Below are 9,267 nucleotides of genomic sequence, written 5' to 3'. Positions count from 1 at the left end.
TGTATAAAGAGATGGTGATAATGGACATCCTTGATTAAAACCCTGACAGATGTTAAAGGGGGCCGTCAAGTATCCATTTACTAAGAGCCTGCTCAAGGAAGACGCATAGAAAGTTCATACATACTGCATAAAAACTGGAAGAAAACCATACCTATCCAGAACATACTACAAAAAGTTATGATGGACTCGATCAAAGGTTTTACTCTGATCAAGTGACACAAAAATTGCAGGAATGTTCTTGTCTGTAATGTAATGGAACAGGTCATGCAGAAGCACCAAGTTTTGTTGGATACTTCTACCCCGCACACAACATATCTGAGTGCCGAGAATAAGATCAGGAATAACACAATCAAACAGGAACACAAGACCTTAGATACAATCTTTGTGTCCACATACAGGAGCGATATGGGATGCCACGAGGAAAGATCTTTGGACTGGATGGGATCCTTACATATTAGCATAATTAGCCCATCCAGCATACCTGGAGGCATGGACTCACGGGCCAGACAGTTGCTAAAAAGTCTAACAAAGATAGGTCCGATAACATGTCATACGTGGCGATAGAATTCCACTGGTAGGCCATCCAATCCTGGACACTTGACATGGACCAAATAGTTACCCAACATTCTCCCAGTGTAATGGGTTTCCAAAGGTTGTCAGGTTGTGATGGATTGAGGGTTGGCAAGAATTGAGTGATGTCTCCCCAAATATCCTTTTTCACGGGCGAAGCCAAATATAGTTGACTATAATAGGTAAGGCACATCTTGAGTTTAAATCACACACTCAATCCTCTTTTTGTAACGTACTTTTCCATACCTAATATGTTTTTAGTTAGACATCATGACTTTTATGTCAATACACACCAATAAAATACAAAAAGTAAGAAAGTGATGCTCGATAGTAACCGATCTTAGTTTTAGAATCGCAATCCTATTACTTGGAACGGACCTTTACTTCACCAAACCACTCACATTTAAAATATATACATGATGATTGTATTCATCTCTTAAACAGCTTTCTTTACAATGACGCCAGGGAACTTAGACTAACAGTTTCTTGTCAATACCCAAATGTAATCAGTACAGGTGTATTGAGCATTATTATTTATGATAAGTTTTTAGCACATGAGTTAAATCTGTTTAATTAGGATAATTTCATAAAAATTAGTAAATCTGTGTTGAATAATTGGCAATGAATAACAATAATAACCGACCACTCATATGATTTTTTTAAAAACTTGAGTTAGAAACTGCTAATCTAGTTTGACAATACTTATTTACCTGCATGCCCTTTAACCTACACTTTTGCTGCTTTAAATCAGTCGTTCTAATCAAAAATCTAAAAACGGTCCACTTTGACTCTGTGATGAAACTGTAATAAAAATATTAGACTGATAACTCGCGTGACTTTTTGTGTAAGCGTGTGAAAAAAACTTTCTTCAAATTTGCGATTCCTAATTGCAGGTCTAAAAGATATGTCAGTGTAAAAAATTGAAAAACAACAAACAAATCCATAAATTTTTGGATATTTTTGTATGAAATAAAGTTTCCGTTCAAGCAATATTACTTAAATATTTTATGCAAACTCTCTGCTATACTGACAATTTTCTTCACTTTTTGGGACGTGACATGCCAACTACACTCAATATATGTTGTTAAACCCTGTTTTTATCAAGTTTTATATGTTATGAAATTGATTTATTCTAGCATACTGGTACAACATGTTAGCTTCTTGCTAGCTTTGTTTCTGTATAATTAAGACGCGGCATGGGGTACGATGACAATTATTTTATACCATAAATTTGATCAGTATGGTCACTCAAGCAGAACCATTATTACAAGTATATGAAAACATGATAAGTATTCTTATACTGGCTCATTCAGTTGTCTATAGGGATCAGTGAAGCATTACAATAGTGTTGAATATTTCATTCTGTAATGGTATGGAAGAATTATCCCCATTAAATGAATATAATTATAAAATATTCTCTTGTTTTAACTCTTTCATACAGTAGTGTAGGTACAGAAATAATTAGAGAAAGTGAGATTAGAAGCATCAATAAGAGAATGTGAATAAGAGTGTGTGTTTTCTCCATCGATTTATATTATCTTCCTTTATTAAATTTGCCAACCATGATCATGTTTGGAGAGATATAAATCATCAGAGGTACTACAGAATGTAAACTGCGAAAAAGGTCTTCTCTTATTTATAAATGAATACCATGCATGTATTAAATACAAACAATATAAATTTTCTAAGCTTTATTACTTTGTTATCAGTTTTAAATTGGTTCTATACAAATACTGATATCTTAGAAATGTGAAATAAAACCTATTATATAGGATTATCTTGGTAACAAGGCAAAATATGATCCTGTTTTCCCACCCTTGAGAGGTACCTCTGGGCTTTCTAAACTTGGCTAATTTATCTTTGTCTATTGAACAAGGTCCGGCATGAACAGGTGGTTGAGGCGCTCGACTCGTAATCTGAGGGTCGCAAGCTCGAATCCCCTTCGCATCAAACATGCTCGCCCTTTCAGCCGTGGGCATATTATAAAGAGACGGTAAATTTCACTATTCGTTGGTAAAAGAGTACCTCAAGAGTTGGCGGTGGGTAGTGATAATTAACTGACTTCTCTCTAATCTTACAGTGCTAATTTAGAAGCGGCTAGAGCAGATAGCCCTCGAGTAGCTTTGCGCGAAATTCAGAAACAAACAAACAAATTATTGAACTATCAACAATAATTTTTAAATTTGCACCATGGAATTAATGGTTGCCAATGTTCAGAATTTCTCATATGATGTTTTTTCAGTTAATATGAGTGAAAAAAAGAAAATGTATACCGAAATGTTGAGCACAAAATTAGCAAACTAAATATCCACCAATATAGATCCACTATTTTAACTGTAACTGTAGCTTTATTTCTTTTTTTAAATATTAAATTAAATTTTAGTGATTTTAAATGTTCGTAATTGTATATTACTTCAGGAAACATTTTTGAAAATTCACGGTGAGGAAAGAAGAATTGTTTATAGAATTTTGCTGAATTAGCTTTTCTTGTAAGTCATCACCTCACCATTTCTGTGGCCACATTATAAATACCATTTAATGGTGTGCCATGTTTGTGTCTATTGGACATATCATCACTGTGACCTCTATATCTGTCACCAGAGAGGATATTGGTAAACTAACCTTGATGGTATAGTTTCTGAAATGCCATACACTCAGCCATGGATTGAATTGATATTAATGAAAAAGTGGTCAGTGAAATGTTTCTCCATGATTTGAAGTTTTCGGTAAATGTTTTTATAAAATAATTGTTTAATTTTTGGACGTAGTTTTAAATATACATATTAAAACAATTAATTTCATTAGTTTTATTCATTTATTTTAAATTTAATCACACAGTATATAGTATAAGTAACAACAGTGTAATAATGTTTTTAGTATTAATTTGTGGAATACGATGTATTTTGAGTTCATTTTATATATATTTATAGATATTAACTACAGAAACTTTATTTTGTTTGTAAAAATCATTTCATGTTTCATGCCTGTTTACCAAACTATCCAGAACTGCTACTAAATTTGTTTCCTGTTAGTAAAATTTTGATTAATTTCAAATGAAAAACAACTGGTACGAAAGAAAACGTATCTGCTTACGTAAAAGTAGGTTTACAATAAAAATAAATGTTGACATTTCAGTTACTGTTATAAGCAGAGAACTAAACACGGTTTACTGGTTAGCATTCAAGAACGTAGAGTTAAAAGGTCAAACATCTGAGACGCAATATTCTGCGTACTCAGCAGTTTAAGACTAACAGTCAATCGTCTGCTCGATAACAGTAACCGAAATAACGATGAATGCCCGTGACTGTTCACTTGTTTTAAATTTCCGAGAAATATATATGTAGTTGAAGTCTTAACTAAAATATGTGTGTGTGTTTTATTATAGCAAAACCATATGAGGAATCCAACTCCTGGTTATAACATTCTAAGTACGAGGGCTCATCCCAGTAGGAAACAATTAAACTAAAAATATTCTAAAACAATTGTAATGTCTTTCAGTTTGATTATTAATTTTCACGCACTAGCCGTCCCCAATTTTGCATCTAGTAAGTACCACCCACCGCCAACGCTTGGGATATTCTTTTTACCAACGAAGCGTGGGACTAATCGTAACGTAATGATCCTCTCAGGGTTGAGAGGGCACGTTTGGTATGAGACTGATTCGAACCCGCAACCCTTAGATTGCAAATCAAGTGTCATAACCAGCTGATCATTTCTGGCCGCCTGGCATGGATAGCCTTAAAACAGTAACTATAATGATAAAATGTTTCACATGTATAGAATTTATTTTGTTAGGTTTTTGACTTTCTAAAACATTAGTCGGTAAAATTAGGCATGGGTCCATCTTAAGTATAAAATATACTGTACTCTGTGTAGCCTACAAACAGGTTGGCGAATGATGATCTTATCTTGGTCTACATCGCTACTCCCTTTTTTGTTTGTAATATGAATCGTTGAACGAATAGGCGTTCGATGTCAAAGCTAGTTCTAGTAGTCTTACAAGAGTACTAGTTGATGGTTCTAACACATTTTGTTGGTTTAGGAAGAACCTCAAATATTCAAGATCCTCATCAACGCAACATTGATGACATCACTAGAATCTCAATTACAGCATGGATGAACTAACTAATTTTATCAGTTTCGTTCAGAACTATCATCTAGTTCTTCAGTACACAAGCAACGTTTCAAACTATTAAGTAGCTTCCACGACATAACTCTAAGTACAAAATATATATTGTTCATATATTTTAAACCCACCGTTTGTCACTCTTTCATTCATTATACCTACTAGTATCTCATATCTACTGAAAATTCCATTCCAAAATTGTAGTTTCATCACCAATATTGTTTATGCAATTTCAACTCTAATTTTCACCAGGAAGATTAGGAAATGTCAGATATTTTATAATTAATAATTATTATACAGTCATACTCAACTCAGCTCACAAAATCAGTACAAATATCAGTCACAAAAATACGCTACAAATGAAGATAAAAAAGAATAATCGTAAAAATTCAGTTTTTTGATATTGGCATATCACTCCTTCAACATACAGGCTTCTAAGATAATTCCAAACAATTTTGAGATACTTCAAAACGACAAAACTTTGGGAGAAACATTTAAGGAAACATTTAACCTATCATTTTACACCGACACAGAAAAAAAGTAAAAGGTTTATTATTTAGTGCATGGTTGAAGCCACCAGAAGAAATCACCCATCTCAGGTTGGTACATCTGGTACAACACATGCCGCTACATCAATACCAGTATTTCTGTATTAGAACCTAATACTGGCCCTACATGGCCAAGTGTGTTAAGGCGTTCGACTCGTAATCCGAGGGTCGCGGGTTCGAATCCAGGTCGCACCAAACATGCTTGACATTTCAGCCGTGAGGGCGTTATAATGTGACGGCCAACCCCACTATTCGTTGGTAAAAGAGTAGCCCAAGAGTTGGCGGAGGGTGGTGATGACTAGCTGCCTTTCCTCTAGTCTTAGACTGCTAAATTAGGGACGGCTAGCACAGATAGCTCTCGGATAGCTTTGTGCGAAATTCAAAACAGAAACAAATTTTATGTAACAACGTTTTTCAGAATAATAAAGTATACAACCTTAAGTAACACTCTAACAATTTTTACAACGAATTTGATGTAAAATTTCCAGTTGACAGCAAAAATCGTATGAATGAAATTAGTCGCCTGAAAGCACTTCATTAATGAAAGGGAGGCTTAAAACCTATTTTATCATTGATAGAAATTGTTACGTTGCCTAGCTATAAAGTAGCTTAGATTCTAAAATGTTTTGATGCCGAACTAGTCAAAGAAATATTAATTGTGGTCATTGAAAGACTGTTGGAGAATTATGATTCAAAAATAAAACATGATATTATTCAAAAGGTAAATAATATGCAATTGTCCGCCGAATGCTAGAGTTAGCGAAAGACATAGAAAATCAGTTGCTTGAACAACTAAAAGACTTTGTATTTTTCTTTAGCACTAGATGAGTCAACAGATGTTAGTGACACTGCGCAGCTGATATTTTGCGTACGATATGTTATTTCAGATCTTCAAGTGAGGTAAGAAATGCTTCGCCTTTATGGCTTACGAGATCGAACATGTGGAAAAAAAAACATCTTTGAAAATTTCGGGGGCGGGGGCGAAATTAGGATTTGTTTCTTTTTTGAAGAAGCATTTAATTCAAAGTAATGTGAAGTCCACGCTGTCATCTTTCCATTGCATTTTGCATTAGGAAACTTTATGTGCTCAGGTATCTAAAAGTGATGAATTGAAACATTTGATGAACATTGTTGTAAAAATTGTGAATTATCTTAGAAGTGAAAGCTCTCTCATTCATCGACAGTTTGTTGAGTCATTGATGAAAAGCAGTGACTGTACTTTTAGATGATCTTACTGATTTTGCAAATGTAAGATGGTTATGTAGAGGAAAAGTCTTGGAACGATTTACTTCCTTATTTCCTCAAATAAAAGAGTATCTTGTTGAAAAAGGTAAGATTGAAAATTTCCCTGAAATTGAAACTTTGTCGTGGCAGTGTGATTTGCACTTTCTGTGCGACATGATGGATCACTTGATAATTTGAATACGAAGCTTCAGGGAAGAGGTAAAATAATAAGCGAATAATTACAGTCTATTCATGAATATCAATTAAAGCTGAACCTTCTTGTAGAATAATTACAAAAGAATGATTTGACACATTTCGCAAAGTTGAATAGTTTTCTAGAAAATAATAAAGACTGTGATTTCTCTGATGCTAAAGATGATCTCTAGGTAAACTAGATCAAAAATCTATCCCAAAAATTTGAATCACGGTTCTCCGAATTAAAAAAATGAAAATTGATATTTGAATTTTTGCATGATTCATTTAAGTTTGACTCAGAAACTTTCAGTAAGGAAATCACATCTCTTATATTTGGATAAGTATGGATTTGAAGACGAGATGCTTACCCTGCAAAGTGTAGAACAAATAAAAGGTAAATAAAAATGTTTTATCAGAGAGATGAGTATCACTATTCTGATAAATGAGAGTCTTCCAAATTTAAAGATAGCAATTCCAAAATTATTTTCCATGTTTGGATCCACATGGGTGTATAAGTCAACATTTGTTACGCTAGATTTTCTCAAGTCTAGATAAAGATCTCGCCTTACTGACATAAATTTAGAGGCAGAGCTAAGATGTTCATTGAGCATAAATATTAAGCCAAATTTCACGAAACTTGTTGATGAAAATCCCCTATCAGTTTTCGCATTGAAGGTTAGTTGATATGCAGTTATTTTGATTAAACTAATATCTCTCAGTTTTTTTAATAGTGTGGACAACATTGTTTTCATTAGCCACAGTTGTGGTCAATATGAAAAATAAGTTGCCTATCCCTGTTATAGTGGGAATTTCGTGATACGCATGTACTCAGTAAGATTAATTTTTTTTCATTACATACACACACACACACACACACACACATATATATACAAATATTTAAATTTAACGCAGTGCTGTCATATGATTTCTCCAACTGATTAATCTAGATAGGTTGTTTATCAACGGTGTTACTAATCTACGGTTTCAATTTGAAGGGAGCATTTCGAATACCAATCACGGAAGAGAGAAGACGCGATATATTAAGGTAAGAAGTAATTGTTAAACGCGATGTATTCGCTATACCTGATATTGAATGTGTCCATAGTATAAGAAGTAATTTATATGTTGCACCGAGTTGACTGAATTGTCGCCTTTGTTTATGAGCGAACAATCTCTTTTACATAAAGAAGCTATGTTAATTATCAGCTTTAGTTAATATTTTCAAATAATCTGAATGTACGGCCACGTCACATTCACCTAAGGCGTGGTCCAAAATATTTCTGCGTCTTCTAATTTACACGTTCTTTCACACTTCTTCAGTTCTAGATGAATTCTATATAACCTTGTTTGCAACAATAACAAATAAATTGATAAACTAGATATAGTATTTTCGGTCGAAAATTTAGAATTTAGTCAAACAACATAATAACTTTTAACATATAAGACGAAATTCATACACTTTGAGTTTTCGCAGAAGACTGAAGTCTAGATATCTCGATACGGAGTCAGTTAAAGATTGTTCTGAGTATTTTTAAAATTTGACATCTTAAGCCACAATAAACGATAGAAAATAAATTGTGTTGGGAGTTAATTCTATAGGAAAATAATTGAGCCTAAAACATGTTAAAAAGCAGTAAGTCTCGTTATTTACAACTCGAGTTTACAAAAACCAGGCAATTCATTAACAGTAAAGTGAATTAGTAAGTATCTAGCTTTAGTATGTCGGTACATTCATTATTAACAATGATATGTCAGAAAAATAGGTGCATTAACTAGTTAATTCACCTGCTTATAAAAACACGAGTATTTCCATTATTAACCAATGTGGTTTAGAAAACAAATAGTTACCATCAATAACGCCACCCCCTGGCAGAGCTCTATTTCAGCGGACTCAGACTACTAGCAACATGGTTTCGATACCCGTGATGAACGAGTGCATGGAGGGGTACCACTGCTGGTCGATCAGCATGTGCCCACTCTGTCTTTGCCACTCAACACACCCGTGGAAGACGTAGCCATCACTGTTTCACTGGGTCGCACCATCACTATTTGTTCTCTCTACCTGTCTCCTGAAGAGACTTATGATCAATCAAATCTTGATGCTCTCATTGATTTCCTGTCTCTCATTTCAATCCTGGGGGACCTTGACGGACATAATCACCTCTGGGAAGGTACTGATATTGATGGGAGGGGTCGTTCCATAGACCATATGCTCTCAGATCACAACTTTTCTCTCTTACGTACTGGCTTTTATATTTATTTTGATGCACCTAGACAATCTTTTACTGCTATTGATTTATCTATCTGCTCCCTTTCACTTTTCTCTCATTTCTCCTGGGGAGTCGACAGTGACCCATGGGGCAGCGATTATTTTCCTATCATTTTGAGAAAGCTGGCCGTGGTCGATGCTACCCTATCCATGTACCTCAGTAGAAGTTGGACCAGGCCAGCTGGTCCTATTTTACTGCTCTCTCAAAATGTGGTTCTGCTGTTGTTTATAGGACATCGATAGACGATTGTGTAGCAACAGTAACTAACTGTATTGTTCAATAAGTTACATTTATTGAACCTAATGATATTCACTACGAGATGCTGCGCCATCTT

The 9,267-nt window shown here is 34.3% G+C and overlaps 1 protein-coding gene across 3 annotated transcripts in view; it reads left to right on the top strand.

Moving 5' to 3' along the window:
• The first annotated feature begins 3,256 nt into the window (after positions 1 to 3,256).
• Positions 3,257 to 9,267, top strand: part of LOC143244496 (uncharacterized) — a 45,342-nt gene continuing 39,331 nt past the window's right edge. The window contains exon 1 of one of the 3 annotated variants that reach the window (XM_076489284.1): positions 3,257 to 3,296. The gene's annotated coding sequence lies outside the window, so the exon portion shown is untranslated. Of the gene's footprint in view, positions 3,297 to 7,431; positions 7,709 to 9,267 lie in introns of those variants that run through there. The other 2 variants (XM_076489283.1, XM_076489285.1) reach the window with 2 other exon arrangements.

The sequence above is a fragment of the Tachypleus tridentatus genome, chromosome 2, assembly GCF_004210375.1.
Source record: "Tachypleus tridentatus isolate NWPU-2018 chromosome 2, ASM421037v1, whole genome shotgun sequence".
Taxonomy (NCBI): domain Eukaryota; kingdom Metazoa; phylum Arthropoda; class Merostomata; order Xiphosura; family Limulidae; genus Tachypleus; species Tachypleus tridentatus.
This window is presented reverse-complemented; position numbering and strand designations above follow the sequence as displayed.